The sequence below is a fragment of the Lynx rufus genome, unplaced genomic scaffold (genome assembly GCF_022079265.1).
Source record: "Lynx rufus isolate CCGP_SWC_20201006 ecotype Redwood Valley unplaced genomic scaffold, mLynRuf1.p SCAF_9, whole genome shotgun sequence".
NCBI lineage: Eukaryota > Metazoa > Chordata > Mammalia > Carnivora > Felidae > Lynx > Lynx rufus.
This window is the reverse complement of record NW_025814897.1, coordinates 71,935,028-71,951,416: the sequence shown is the minus strand read 5'-3', so window position 1 is coordinate 71,951,416 and position 16,389 is coordinate 71,935,028. Positions and strand designations below refer to the sequence as shown.

Here is a 16,389-nt window from a genome sequence, read left to right as displayed (position 1 = left end):
CCTACCCTCCATGGAGTCACTATTTTCTAAGTCAAGGCCGATGAGGTTCCGTATCGCTTACCCTCACCAAACCACTGCCACTTGCCGTCAGATTTGGAAACCTGTACGTTCAGGGCTGATTACTGGTTCTTTGTCTTGCCTGTGACAAACCTTCCTTTTCCTCTTCCAGGCAGGCTTGTTCATTCCAAGATTCAATCTTGTTTCTTTCTCTTAGTTCCAACTGGTTCCCTAGCCTAATTCAAGTCTTCCTGTTGGCGGAGACCCCTGGAATCCCTAACTCAGAGTGGGGCTCCTGTTGCCCCTCTGGTCCATTCAAGACCCCAAGCCCGGTCCAGATGGCTGGAATCTTGTTACCTTGCATAACCCCCACTTGACATCTTCACTGCTTTCCTGGCAGGTGGTTCGATTTGCCCTTTTGGTGTCAACCTGTTTATCGTGTAGCCAGATGAGCCTCTAGAACAGTGTGACTGACTTGTCCATCCAGATTCTGGTTTGGGAGGCCCTTCCATGTGCCAGTCACTGTTCTAAGAATGGGGACCACAAGAGCGAACAAGTTTCAGCCTTCATCGTGATGACATTCCAGCAGAGGAGACATGTGAAATAAGAAACACGAGTATAAACAGGATCATTTCAGGAGGTTAAGTGCTATGATGAGAATGAATGAGGCTAATGGTTGAGGAAGCGACAGAGCGGTCAGGAAAGTTTTCTCTGAAGAGGCATGACATTTGAGTGGAGACTTGAGCAACAGAAAAGCCCACCACTGAGAGAGTCCAGAGGGGAGTGTACTTCAGGGAAAACAAGCAATAAGGGAATGCTCTGAGTGGTAAGGGAGACAAAGGTGGCCGGGAAACAGGAAGGAGGGCAGCATGACCAAAGCCAAGCGAGAGGAGAGAGCAAGTGGAAGATGGGTTTGGAGTGGGCAGCACGGGCAGTTCGTGCAGGCCCTCGCAGGCCATGGGGAAGAGCTTGGATTTCCTGCCAAGTGCCATGGAAACCTTGGGAGGGCTCTCCATGGAAGACTGGCTTACTGGATTCATTAGCGACATGCTGGTTCCCTCTCTCCTTTCAGCCTGGTGATTATCATCATTTCCAATGCCCTTCCCCAACCTATGATGGCCACGCATTTTCACAAACAGACCTAAGGAAATAGAGACATCTCCAAGAGGGTCCATGGCTCGTTCCACCCCATCAGTCACAGTGCTGTCACCATGGCCCAACTATCAGTGAGGAACGTGGTCCTTAGCTGGGGTTGAAGCGGAGCTCAGAAAACTGAGAGAGGGATATGGTCAGACAGGGAATCAAGGGTGAGGAAGATTGCTGGCAAGAATGAGGGCAAGAGGGTGGCTATTGAGGAAGGCCACGGGTCTGCGGACAGTACTAATGTGCAGCAGTCAAGCTGAAATAGCCCAGGAGGCCCAATCTTGTGCTGGTGGCTGAGTCAGGACCAGGGAAGGGGTGTACGTGTCCATTTCTCCCACAGGAATTTAGAGAAGACCCCATCCTCTTACGGGGGGCAGTACATTGCCCAGAACGGCCCCCATCCTACAGTCCCTTAGGACTAGATGCCTACGATGGCACACTTAGGTCCCTAGCTCAGTTGTCAGGTCGCGTGTACTTCTTCTGGGCCTGAACCCAGCTGAGGGTATACAAATAGCGAGCGGAAGTGGGGAGGGTGGAAATTTGGTTCTACTGAGCGCTGGGTAGAAGGTGCATTTTCAAAATCAGGATTTTCCATCTCAGGACTACAAGGAGTTACAAAATTTCTGGTAGCTGGACTCTGGTCTGTTATTTCTCAGGGTTTTAATTCTGCATTAAGTCTCTGTAGTCCTAAAGCTTTGAAGACAACGTATGGGTAGATGGAAGAGAGCGAATAACATTTTTTGAATATGTATTATGTTTCGTACTTTACACTAGGGACTTTACATATATTATTTTAGCTATCCTCAATAATCCTATGATAATATCCATAGGGTAATAATCCTATGTAATATAAACTCATTTTGTATCTAAAGAAGCAGGCTCATAAATATTAATATACCAGCTCAGAACAGGAAAACTAGCTAGCAGCCAATAAGTGATGGGATGGGGCCACATCTGGGCTTGAAGACAGATCTCCTGAAGACCGTGGGCCTTCTTGTTGTTGATTCCGTTACTCTGGCTGGTGGGAAAGGAGGAGGGCCCTCTCTACCCCTCTCTGGCACTCTTTGTGCTAGTATTTCAAACTTCTCATGATCAGTTTTTGATATTAATTTTCCACGTGACTATGCCCTATCTCCTTAAATTAATTGTAATCTCCTTGAACATGGTGACATCCTCTTGAAACCTCTTGAAACCTGCAGGACAGTAGAGTTACACTCATATCTAGACTGCATTTCACCATGAATTCTTTGTTTGAGAGGTTTGCTTCATACGCGTATACATTTATTAGTGCATAGAGGCCTTTGGAAACCAAATGCCAGCAATATTAGGATATGCTATGTAATTCTCTGAAAAGCAAGGAAAACAAACTCTCACGCTTTTTGTGTCTGATAACTAAGTGATTACAAATAGTACCAGAATTTGTTTCTAAAACTGGTTGGAATGTTTCTTCCTTTGTTATTCCAATAGCTAATTTGATGATTTATTACTGTTAATCCCACATACCCCTGGAGTTATTTGTTTGGTTGATTTGTTTTTGCAAGAAAATTTGTATAGCTATAGATAAATTATTGTATGCTGTTCCAATTTTTAGAAGGGTTAATTAACAAATACCATTCTAGTTATCATATTCTAGCTTTTTCCAAGTTCCAAGCATGGAAATCATATCAGAGCCCTTTAAATTTAAGTCTACAAATTAATTTGGTGTCCTAGGAAAGATGAAGGGCAGAGAGGAGTCAAGGACACAATATAAATGACTCCTGTGTTCCAGCCATGACCTCGTAGTTGCTGAGGCCGTGAACTCACGGATCACTCTCTGTGAATTCAAGCACAGGGAGGTCTGGGACCTCAGTCTCCCAGGTGGATGAGTCTAAGCCAAGACGAGAAGATTCATTCCCAAGGAAACTGAAAGCAAGAAAGGAAAATGACTTGGAACGGCCCATGTTTGGAGCGGGCACTCGACGTGTAGACTCCGTTTCATCTACATTTTAATAAAGAAGCGGACTTCTGGACAGGAACTGGGAACAGTCGTCCAAAGTTCCTCTGCAAGTGAGAGTTAAAAGAAAGTGAACGAGTTAGGGAAAACAGACACAAGGAAGGCAGGGAAAGTTTCTAAGCAGACGCAGGCCTTGGAAAGACATTTGAGTCACTTAAGAATCCTGTGTTTCTGCACGATCCCCCGGTGGCTGGAGTCTCAGGGCCGGCTCTGTCACACATGCAAAACCAATCTGCTCCCGTGACATGGAGCATGAAAGTTCATCTCCTAAAACTTTACACCCTATTGAAAGAATATAATAGTGTTAAAGAAAAGCTAATTCTGTGATCCTTTCACATCGGGCTACAGATGGGATGCCATTTTCGAGGGACATTTTTTTGCCCCCGTTCCCGTCAAATAGCTCCTGAAATAGGCACGATACAGCCCCCTTGAATAAAATAAAATACCTTACTTAATTGCCTGAATGACACTCGGGATTGTGCTGCCAATGCAAGCCCAAACAGGCCCAACCAGAAGCAATATCGAGGGGGTAACTTGACTCTGAGGCAGCTCCAGCCTGGGCCCCCACCAGCCCCCCGGCCTGGGCCTGAAAACAGGTCTGGGGAAATGCAAATGAAATCTGCAAAGGAGCGGAAGGGAGGAGAAACGATTCCCCAGGGTAATGAGCTATGGATTGCAAGGGTGGCACCTCAGCCTGACCTCCAGGGCTCCAGGGCTCAGGGTCAGGGACCTGAGAGACAGGAAGGCAAGTAATCTGAGCAGCCCCAGCCTCAGTCACCAACTCTACTCACTGGCTCCTGCCGGACTATGCCCCTCTGGCTCCAGAATTCTGGCCCCTTTTTGGCTCCCCGTGTACATTTTTGCCATTGTGTGGCCTTGCCTAGGGTTCCACCGGATTCCCGCTAATTGTGAAAACGGCAAGTCTTGGATCTTCCAGGAGAGACCCAACTTTATTTATTTAATTGAGTCCCGTACAATTTTTAAAATATCATCCAAGTACAGGGACACTGCCTACCTGTTCTGTCCGTGTCGTCCACTGCTGGTCTCAAAAGAGTTTAGCTGAAGAAGTTTTGTTTTTGTTTTTTTTTTTTTTATTTTTTTTTTTTATTTTTTTTTTCAACGTTTATTTATTTTTGGGACAGAGAGAGACAGAGCATGAACGGGGGAGGGGCAGAGAGAGAGGGAGACACAGAATCGGAAACAGGCTCCAGGCTCTGAGCCATCAGCCCAGAGCCCGACGCGGGGCTCGAACTCACGGACCGCGAGATCGTGACCTGGCTGAAGTCGGACGCTTAACCGACTGCGCCACCCAGGCGCCCCTAGCTGAAGAAGTTTTGAATTACCCTGCTTTGTTGAAGAGATCTTTTTTCCTGGAAATATATATTACGCTACAGGAGATGGTGATCTTTCTCCAGCACATACCTTGCAAGAGCTGCTGTGATGGGATTATATTAGGAAGATTTATAATCAACGCGAACATTATTTAACACTCCACTCATCTCAGCTTGCTTTAGGATGACAGGGGTTATGGCACATTGTCAGCATGGGATTCCTTTCTGAGCCTTGGCCTAGCCCAACAAAGCGCTTGGAACCCTGCCCCCTCTCCTTTAACCCAAGGGCTCTTCCGTAGTCACTGACTCAGAGCGACTATTTCACCTACTGTTCATATTTTGGCGAAAGGATTCAGGAATAGACAACTTTTTAAAAAAACTTTTTTTAATGTTTATTTATTTTTTGATAGAGAGACAGAGCATGAGCAGGGGAGGGGCAGAGAGAGAGGGAGACACAGAATCCGAAGCAGGCTCCCGGCTCTGAGCTTCTAGCACACGGGGCTCGAACTCACAGGCCGTGAGATCGTGACCTGAGCTGAAGTCCGATGCTTAACCGGCTGAGCCACCCAGGTGCCCCAAGAACAGACATTTATTACGAACCGAGTTGAGTTCCCCAAAATTCGTTAAGTTTAAGCCCTAACCCACGTACCTCAAAATACCTCTGTAACAGATTGGGCCTTTAAAGAGGTAGTTATGAGGCCGTTAAAATGAGCCCTAATCCGATCTGACTGGATGATTAGGACATGCATAGAAGCACCAGGGATGCTCACACCCAGAGGAAAGACCAGGAGAATACACAGCGAGAAGATGGCCATCTGCAAACCAAGGAGAGAGGAGTCAGGAGAAATCAACCCTGTCAGCAGCATGAACTTGGACTTCTAGGCTCCAGAACTATGAGAAAATAAATTTCTGTTGCTTAAGCCACCCAGCCTGTGGCATTTTGTTATGGTCGCCCTAGCAAACTAATGCAAGAGGTAATCCCCAAAACACAAATAAGGAGGAGGTGAGACAAAGCATGGAAGAGGCCAAGGAGTGGTAGCCAGTGAGTCGTCACTGTGGGGAACCGGGCTCTCAGCGGGAGAACCCTGGGGGCCAGTGCAGAAGATCGGCCTCGGCAGCTCTCTCACATGAGCCAGTAGCCCTGGATACTTTGACCACAGTTCTCGCCTGGTCACTCGTTGGTTAGGAGTTGCTGGGGAATGGGGCATTAATTCTCTGGTCCTTCAGGCCCAGTGTGCACAAGGGCAGGGTGGGGCTCCCCAGCACCGGGGAAAACCCTGTGGCAAGGAGATGCACCTGCTGGCTGTAGAAGGTCCCCAGGGGGAAGGGCAAAGTACTCCCTGCTACGCCTGCCTTCCCAGTCCCAGCAGAACGCTCTCTGGCACAGAAACAGAAGGAAGGACCTTATCTCCCTCATCTCTGCCATTTTATTTCTTTCTTCCATATCTAGTCGCTCTTTGTTTCCCAGAGATGTCATCTCAAGATGACTACCAGGACTATTAAGAGGAGATCCCACCGACCTGAACATATTGCCCTGATCCTGACATGCCCACTCGAGAGGCCAGTGAGGGCTACGGCCGCCTGGAGGAAAGTGCACGTGGTTTCTTTCACAAAGATGCAGCCGACTCATCAAGCACACATCCAGACAGAGGAAGAGTCTGTCCTGATCTGCACAAAGTCAGTATAGAACCAGCTACGTGACTGTGCCACCTTATGTCCCAGAAACGAAAGAACAAGTTCCTATGGTGATTGTATCCAACTGGAATGAGCTCTTTCCAATGGGGTCAGTGGAAACCAGGAAATAAAGGCTCCGGAATATTTGCACAGCAGTTAAAAAATCTCAATCCTTGCCCAGGCTATAAGGTTTCCTTCAGGATTTTACCTGAAAAAATAAGCAGAAAAATGGCAGAATCCCATGAAGGTATTAACCCAAAAGGCCAGTCCAGGTGCCAACCAATAGCTTGGACACCAGGGTTTTCCAGATTAGGACAAGAGGGCCTCAGAAAGTACATTATGTGGTCTTCGCAAGAGACTATTTTAGAGTGTCGGTGGCTCTAACTTGTGCCTCTGAGGATATTGTGCCAGCCCGGGGAAAGAAATCTCCCTTTTTTTTTTTTTTTTTCACATGGATTTTGACAAAAAAAAAAAAAAAAAACAAAAAGCAGAATGGTTTGTTGAGGTGGAAAAATCCCTGAAAAAGAAGTCAAGAGACAGGAGTATTCCTAGTTTGGCCTTAAAATATTCATGATTTACGAACCAGTGATTTCACATCTAGGTATCAGTTCTAGGGAAAGAATCTAAAATGCAGACATGGATTTATGCACAAAAACATTCATTGCAGCATTACATGTAATAAAAATCCTGGAAATCGTTGAAAGAACTGGTGGTTAAGGTATGGTTAATTAATGCAATTAATGCTTGAAAAGAATTTTTAATAACACAGAACAGTAATGGTAAGTGAATAAAGAAGGATATGAATACAATATGTAAAACTGGGGGTCGGAGGCATGGAAAAGAGACTAAGGGGAAATGTGCCAAAACATTAGTATTTTTTGCCTTTAGGTAGTGGGATTACAAGTGATTTCTTTTTCTGTTTCTTGCCATTTTTTATGCTTTCCACTTTTTCTACAGTCAAGCATCGTGCACTCTATGAAAAAATTTGCAAAAGAAAAACAGTAGTATTCTGGCTGTGAAATGCCAGTTCTAAGTGTGGATACATAGGGAAGCCCCCAAGTCTTTGCAGAGATGGCCGGGACATGCATGAGGCTAGGCTGTGACACACAGCGTAGGACCTTTGAGCAGAGACTGGTGCCTCACCCTCATAAGGGCAATGCCAGAGAAGAGACACTGAGAAAGACAGAGCCTCCGCAAAACATATATGGATATGGATGGGAGTCTCATGATGAATCACAGAAGTCTGTCGAGCTCAAGTGAGGCATTCCTTCGGAATGCAATCAGCTCTGAGAGAGCTGCAACAATTACATTTTGGCATCTCTAAGTGGGAGGGCCTCTACTGGATCATGAGAAACCTACCTCTCTGGGATACCACCTTGTGCCCATGTGTGGCATCTTGATTTTAGCTTGCTACAGTTGCAATGCCGACATCTGAGTTGGGTTTTGAAGGATGAATAGGAGTTTCACTGTTCCATAGAGAAGCAGTGGAGAGCATTTCAGGCAGACAACTGCATGTGCAGAGACAAGCAGGTGTATGGAAATGACCTTGGGGGAGCTGTGAGGAATTTCACGTGGCCATGTAACAGTTTGGAGAATGGAAGGGGAATGGCAAAAACTGAGGCTGAACAGGGAGCTGGGGATCAGGTGAAGGAGGATTTCCATTCAGCAGCTGGCTGTCACCCTCAAGGTGACAGGTGCCTCACACACCTTCCAGGTGAAGAGTGAGTGCCACCGGCAGTTGTTTCCAACATTGGTTATGCACATTCTCTCATCACCAATTTTTATGATATTTGGTTCCCGTGTTTCCTGTAATGTCCTTTTTTTTTTTTTTTTTAACATGGGCTCACTGTTTAGCCTCGTCCTAAAGGATATCAATAATGTCATAGGCTTGGTATGCTAGTTAAATTTCTTTAATGTTTATTTATTTATATATTGAGAGAGAGAGAGAGAGAGAGAGAGCACGAGCAGGGGAGGGGCGGAGAGAGAATCCTAAGCAGGCTCTGTGCTGAGAGCAGAGAGCCTGACGTGGGACTCGAACTCACAAATTGTGAGATCATGACCTGGGTCAAAATCAAGAGTCAGACGCTTAACTGGCACCCCCGTTAGTTATATATTTAATATAGATAATGTAATGATATGTCTCTTAAACCAAAAATAATCCACTCATGTACCACCTTAAGTCGCACCTATCACACTTGGCAAATGCTGTCACCGTTCATTCATTCACAATAATTTTGAATATCTACTACATGCCAAGAGATGGGGATAGACAGCATTAGGGACAGTGAGGACAATGCTGTCAGCATCATGAAATTATGATACTTAGATAAACCTATTGACAAAGCAACTAGGTTTTTAAAAGGTTCATGTAATACTTACCCGGCAGGGGAGATACCATGATCACGAAGGTGGTTTTCCCAGGGCGAGGCTTATCCATTGCACTCCGGATGTGCTGACCCCTGCGATTTCCCCAAATGTGGGAAACTCGACTGCATAATTTGTGGTAGTGGGGGACTGCGTTCGCGCTTTCCCCTGGTATAAAAAAAAAAAAAAAAAGGTTCTTGTAGAAATACTGTGCAAGATGGTTTATAGGTAATAAAACCAGAAACAGAGAGACTTTTCGGAAGGCTCTCGCAAACTAGAAGAAGGTTTGATCGAAGGCACTGGTGGAAAATTAAAAGAGGAGACACGAGTGAAGTAGTCTCAGGCAGCAGAGATCGTAAGGTCCTCATGGCCGGTTAGTTGCATGTTCTCTCCTGAGGGGCGGCGCGAAAGGAAGCCTTCGAGGGTTTGGTTCACGTGTTGTTCTCTTCATTTGTGGACATCCCACTTCCCCAGAGGGAGATTGTCTGACTCAGCCTCCTCCTGGTAGGCCTCCCTGTACTGTGGAAAGGGAACAACTGTGTGCCCCAGACTGCCGTGCCGTGAACGTTTGACTTTAATTTAGGTCCCAACAATAAAATGCACTCTTGCGAGACTAGAAATTTGGACTTGGGGGAAAAGCATGGCAGGGACGCTTCCTTTTTTATTTTTATTTTATTTTTTTATGGAGTGGACTCAGAAGCCTCAGCATGGCCTTGGAGCACACCCTTCTGGCCAAGGCTCGTGACACAAATCAGCACCATGTGGGTGTGGCTGGCCCAGTAATTTCCTTATTTCCCTTCTTGCCAAATGATGCAGCACAGTTAGGAGTTCCTTCAATGGATAATTTGGCATTGGTACTCTAGAGTCGTCTCTGGGGCTGAGGCTGGAGCCTGCTCCTTTAGATCTTCCAATAATTTCGTAAGCACCCAATTCCCTTTATTAGATCCTTCTTTTCTGAAAATAGCCAGAATAGTTACTGTTTTCTACACTTCCTCTCTGACCGATACCACTACTGAAGCTCCTACTTAGTCTAAGGCTGTCTCACACAATCCAATGCATGTGTGTGCATGCATGAGCGTGCACATGTGCATTTGTGTGCATGTGAATGCTTCACACCGTAAGTTCTTCGGGATTAGACTGTAAGGTCTTTGGGATTTGTCTATCTTACACTTCTGTTTTTCTATATCACATATACAGGGATCATTAAACGTATTATTATGTTTTTAATGTTTACTTATTTTTAAGAGAGAGAGAGAGACAGAGAGAGAGAGCACGAGCAGGGGAGGGGCAGAGAGGGAGACACAGAACCCAAAGCAGGGTCCGGGCTCTGAGCTGTCAACACAGAGCCCGACGCGGGGCTTGAACCCACAAACCGTGAGATCATGACCCGAGCCGAAGTCGGACGCTCAACCGACTGAGCCACCCAGGCGCCCCTCATTAAACTTATTTTGAAGAAAGTACCGCTTGCCTTCCCAATTCTGATTCCAAAAATAAATCAGGATCACACAGGAGAGAATAGAACATGCACCGTTGACTCAGAGGAAAAGAGTCCCAGGACCAGGTCTGGGAAATGATGCTCTCTTGTGTGGGTGTGATCTTAGTCATAGAAGAGAAGCCTGTGTTGTTTAACTCTCATGGTGACATTAGATTTAACCATAGTGGGGATGAGGGAGAGAGGGCATATGACAGATTTTAGTGTTACATGAGATCTGCTCCTCATGTCTTGTTGGAGGGAGAAAAGGGGGCCCTTCCATGACTGTTATGTCAGAGGGCTAACACCTCAGCACAAAGGAACTTCTCTAATGAGCCTGAACTGCTTGGGGCCATGGCTCTGGACTCTGGCTGCCTAGTAGAATTCTCTGCTGGAGCTGATGACCTATCCCGCCCTCAGAGATCCTGATTTATTTCATCTGGACGGGGTCCAGGAATCACTATCTTTTAAAAGTTCCCAATAAGTCTAATGTAGCATGGTTGGGAAGCATTGACCTTGTGTTCAAATGTTTTGCCATGCAGGAGTCATTGTGTTTCCTTGTGATTTCTGACATCTCTACTGTATCTCTCGTTCAGTCTGCTTTTTCATTCCTGGCATCTTTCATTTATGCCTTTTTTTCCTCATTTTTTTCCCCTGTCAGAAAAGTTCTCAATTTAGTATTTTTTTTTACTTTGTTTATACTATAATTTATAATTTACTTTTGGCAGATAGCTTATTTTGCAACATTCAGTTCTAAATATTTTCTAATTCTTATTATGATTTATTTTATGACATATGGGGTATTTTTTTAGTGTGTGTGTGTGTGTTTATTTAATGCTGTTCTTGTAGGTGGTTTGGGTTATCTTTTGTAAATTAATTTGTAATTGATTAATATTGAGGTCAGACTACATGATATGTATGACACTTGGCTTTTCAGAATTTGCTTTGAGATTTGTTTTGTGGACCAACACATGCCCAACCTTTGCAAATATTTCAGGTGGGCCCGAAAGGAATGCATTCCATACTGTAGTGGTTCCTAAAATGTGGTCCCCAGACCAACAGTATCACCTGGATCTTGTTAAAAACGAGACTCTCAGGCCCCACTACAGACCTACTGAACCAGAAGCTCAAGGAGGGTGGGGGTGCACTGGGTTGTGACAAGCTCTCTGGGGAAATTCCACGCCACCCAAGTCTGCAGACCACTGCTCTAATAGTTCACTTCAGGGTTCTGCATAAGAATTAGATACAGTCTGGGACGCCTGGGTGGCTCAGTTGGTTAAGTGTCCGACTTTGGCTCAGGTCATAACCTCCCAGTTCATGGGTTCAAGCCTTGCATCAGGTTCTGTGCTGACAGTTCAGAGCCTGGAGCCTGCTTCAGATTCTGTGTCTCCCTCTCTCTCTGCCCCTCTCCTGCTCATGTCCTCTCTCTCTTTCTCTCAAAAAAAAAATAATAAAAATTTAAAATAAGAATTAGATATAATCTGTTCATTGTGTTGTTTTAATCCTTGGAATTATTGGCTGTTTTATCTATCAGTTCCTGAGAGACATGAATTAAAATCTCTCACTACCTTCGTGGATCATCAATTCATCTGCATTTTTTTTCAATTATGACATGATTTATTTGGAGGCTACAGTTATTAAGACTGAATTTAAAATATCTGCATTTTACCAGAATTTTTTTTCTTTTATCATTATACAGTAACCCTCTTTCTAATATTGGCTTTTGCATTAAGGCCATTTTGTTTGTTAGTAATGCAACTATAGAGGTTTCATTTGTTGACATTTGCCAAACATATTTTTCTTTTCCTTTTCTTTTCAGCTTCTATATTTTTCATTTTAGCTATTATTTCTTATACATAGCATAAAACTGAATTTTGTGGTGTTCTTTAAGTCTGATATCCACCATCTTTCACGGGAGAATAAAGGTTGTATACATCTATTGTAACATTGATATATTTCAACTTATTTTCATTCTCTTATGGTATCATTTTTATTTATCAACAATTGTTTCATTTTGTTTCAGTTTTTCCATCCTTGCTTTCGACTGAAATGATCCTTTTCGTTCTTCTGGTGTGTAAATCATATATTCCATTTTGAATTTTAGTAGTTCCCCTACTAAAACTGGTTAGAAGTTTAACCATCAACACTTAAAGTTTAAAATTAACCAATAATCTCTGCAGAAACGTATGTAAAACGTTCATCAAAATAGACCAGCTGCTTTCATTAAAAGTTGGAATCTTACAGAGTACATTCTCTGACCACAAGGGTTTTGAATCAGAAAACCATAGCGATCAAATATGTAAATAAATAAATAAATAAACCCAAATATTTGAAATTTAAATAATACACTTTTATTTTTTATTTATTTTTTTTTCCAACGTTTATTTATTTTTGGGACAGAGAGAGACAGAGCATGAACGGGGGAGGGGCAGAGAGAGAGGGAGACACAGAATCGGAAACAGGCTCCAGGCTCCGAGCCATCAGCCCAGAGCCCGACGCGGGGCTCGAACTCACGGACCGCGAGATCGTGACCTGGCTGAAGTCGGACGCTTAACCGACTGCGCCACCCAGGCGCCCCGGACTCATTTTATGAAAAGCCCAATTTGCCAAAACTGTCTTAAGAAATAAAAATTTTAAAGTTGAATATTCTATACCCATTAAAAAAACTTAAATTTATAATAAAAAGGCTTTCACACAAAGAGAGCCAGACCCAGATGGTTTCACTGGTGAATTCTATCAAACCGCTTAACTGAGAAGTTAGAGCAATCTAACCAAACTCAATCATACTATAAAAGAGAAGGGGGTGTTTCCTGAATGAGTTGATGAGGCCAACATAAATGCTGATAAAAAAAAAAAGCCTAACAAAGATATTGCAAAGGAAAGAAAATTAGAGGCCAATAAATCTTACAAATATTGATGCAAAAATACACTACAAAATCTCAGCAAACTTAGTCCAGCAATATAAATATTTACGAAATTGGGTTTATCCCAGAGATGTGAAGTTGATTCAAGGCAAAATCAAAATAAAACAAGCAAAAATCCCGAAAACCTTCAGAAAACTACGGGACTGGAAGCTTCCTCACTCTGCTAAGGAACCTCTACAAACTCCCAGCCTCACGGTAAATTGGTAATATAGTAACAACTTTTCCCCAAGTTTGGAAATAAGGCAATGCTGGCTGTTCTCATTACTTCTGTTACGCATCCGAGGGGAGGTCTCAGAACAAAAGGACAGGAAAAAATAAATAAATGATACAAAAATTCAATCAAGAGAAATAAAACTCTTTTTTCGTGGCTGACACTTCGCCCTTAAAAGTGTTTCTCAAAGAGTTGTCCAGGGACTCCTGGCAGGTCCCTGAGTCTCCTTCAAGGAGTCCAAGAGGTAAAAGCTATGTTCATGATGATGCCATGATATTCTCCGCATTCTAATCCGCATTGTCTCAGAAGTCTACACTGCAGTCTTGCAAAGGCATGATGTGTGACACTGGGACAGAATATGCAGAAACTGAGAGGAAAATCCAGCCATCTCTCTTAAGCTAGACATTGAAGAAATTTACAAAAACGTGTAAATTTACAATTCTGGTTTGCATTTCGTTTTAGAAAACAGAATTGTTTTTGATAAAAACGTGTTACTTATGTTAATATAGAAGGAGTGCATGATTTGTAGGGGTGGCAGTTACACACATATGTGTATGTCGAAGCTCATCAGACGGTACACCTAGAACCTGTGCATTTTATCATAGAAATTTGAAAAGTTGATTTGAAGAAAATTACCAAGACCATTTCAAAAAATAGGGTCACCTGAGTGGCTCAGTTGGTTGAGCATCCGACTCTTGGTTGGGGCTGAGATCGTGCATGATCTTGCGGTTCGTGAGTTCCATCCCTGCGTCCGGCTCTGCTCTGACAGTGCGGAGCCTGCTTGGGATTTTCTCTCTCCCTCTCTCTGTGCCCCTCCCCTGCCTGTGCTCTCTCTCTCTCTCTCTCTCTCTCTCTCTCAAAATAAATAAATAAGCTTTAACAAAAATTTAATAACAAAGTTGTGGAAGACTAGTTGCCCCATGTAACAGATTAGAGAGCCCAGAGATTAACTTCCTCCCTCTTCACATTCTCTCACCAGTTCATTCAAATATGTTTTGAATGATGGGATGACTTTTCATCCCCATCCAAAAGGTGATGTTTCTCCAGTTCTATGGGCCTGAGGGAAATCCTTCATTTTTTCCTTTAGTAATTAGGAAAGCCTCCTGGTTAATCTAGAGATTAAGGCCATCTTTCAGTGACAAAGGTGGAAAGTCCTTTTCTCCACCGTTCTTATCATTATAAGACTCCACATTTGTTGTCTGATATCGGGCCTAACTGCCCCCCCCCACTTCCCTTCAGAACAAACCTTTCTGTCAGCATCCAGCACCGCAGAGAAGGGTTACAAATAGAAATAGAAAAGTCCAAAGTGAATTAAAATACCAGGTTGTTGACAGGAGAGAAAAAAAATAGCCCCTGCTAATAACCTGATGTGACATCTGATTTATGTGGTCCTAAAAGGACAGTCATAAAAAATGTGTAAGTGAAGGAATAACCCCAAGTGATTTACAAAGGCCCTGGGAGTGTATGTGAGGGGAGCCTCTGAAAGGGAGAGCAATAAATCTGACCAGAGAAGCCATGTTTGATCCCTTCATCCTCCAAGGCCTGAGCACCCAGGGAGTCTCTGGCTGTAAGAGTTTCCATTCAACCTTTCATGCAGCCAAGATTTCCCCAGTCTCCTGTCCATGGGCAGCATTGGGCAAGGCAAAATGTACTACTGTATATATGGTAGGGACAGGTTCACAGAGAGAAGGCACAAAGCGGGACCCAAAGTGTTGCTGAACTGACTGTCTGATAAACCAAACATCTAAGCCAGATATCAGAGGCATTGCTGTATAATAAGTAGAAGGAACTAAAGAAATTAAAAGTTTTAATATTTATTTATTTATTTTGAGAGAGAGGGCACACACATGAGCAGGGGAGGGGCCGGGACGGGGGGAGGGAGTGAGAATTCCAGTCCTTGATGATGGCGTGGAGCCCAATGGGGGCTCAATCTCATGAACTGTGAGATCATGACCTGAGCCAAAATCAAGAGTCAGACGCTTAACTGACTGAGCCACCCCGGCACCCCAAGAAATTCAACTTTAAGAAGAGAAAATCCCAGGGAGAAGTGATTGCTATTTTCAAATGTCTCAAAAGCTTCTCCGAGAAGAGGAAGAGATCTAGGTCTCCAGAGGATATTGAGACCAATGAGCTAAAGAAAAGCAACATTTACTGAGCCAACATTTATTGAGCACTTTCTCTGTGCCAAACACTATTCTAGTAGCTAACGATCTAGCAGTGATGCAAAAGGCTGAACAAGTTCTGAAGCCACTGGAAGGGTTACATCTTAGAGGAAGAGGAAGGAAGAACTAGAATATGCCAAATAAACAATTAAACAGATGTTATTTCCGGGATTTGTAGGTCTTACAAATGCACAGGGCCATGCAATGGAGCATGGGCAAGGATGGGAGGGAGAAGGGAAATTTATTTACGGCAGGTGATCAGGAGAGTCTCTCTGAGAAAGGGGCATTTGAGCTGACATCGGAAAAACAAGAAGGATCTAACTTTGTGACGATTCGGAGAAGAAGGATCCAGAAAGACAGGATGGTAAATGCCGACGTGCCAAGATGAGGATGTGCCTGAGATGTCTGTTTGCAAAGGAACAGAAAAGGCTACTATTCCTCTGGGACATAATGAGTTAGGAAGGTGGAGAGATGATATTAGGGACACAGGCAGGGACAAGAATATGAGCCTTGTAGGCCTTGGGAAGGAGTTTGTATTTCCCAGTAGGGGGAATGGGATCAACATAAGTTGAGCACACAGTTTGGTGCCCTGTGCCATATCCCCTTAGCTCACATCTGACTTCAGAGGCAGCTGGATGGATAGTTCCTATGCACGCTCTCAATACCCCAAGTCAAGAATGACTTGAGGAAGCCATTCTTGGAGGAAGTACACTACTAGATATCAAGACTTATTATAAAACTACAATAGTAAAGGTAGTGGGGTAATAACCCAAAGATAGACAAAGAATCCAGTGGAACAGAAGAGAAAATCTAAAACCAGATCCATATACACATGGCCACTTGATTTATAAGAATAATGACACTGTAGTATAGTGCGGGATGGAAGGATTTCCATATACCGTAGATTTAAATGTAAAAAGTAAAGGGGCACCTGGGTGGCTCAGTCAGTTGAGTGTCCAACTTCGGCTCAGGTCATGATCTCGTGGTTTGTGGGTTCGAGCCCTGCATCAGGCTCTGTGCTGACAGCTCAGAGCCTGGAGCCTGCTTGAGTTCTGTGTCTCCCTCTCTCTCTGCCCCTCCCCTGCTCGCACTCTGTCTCTCTATCTCTCTCAAAAATAA

At 44.0% G+C, this 16,389-nt stretch overlaps 1 non-coding gene across 1 annotated transcript; it reads left to right on the top strand.

The window, feature by feature from the left end:
• Nucleotides 1-8,509: 8,509 nt before the first annotated feature.
• Nucleotides 8,510-8,673, top strand: LOC124506598 (U1 spliceosomal RNA). The gene has a single exon (XR_006960845.1). It is a non-coding gene; the product is annotated as a U1 spliceosomal RNA (small nuclear RNA).
• Nucleotides 8,674-16,389: the final 7,716 nt, after the last annotated feature.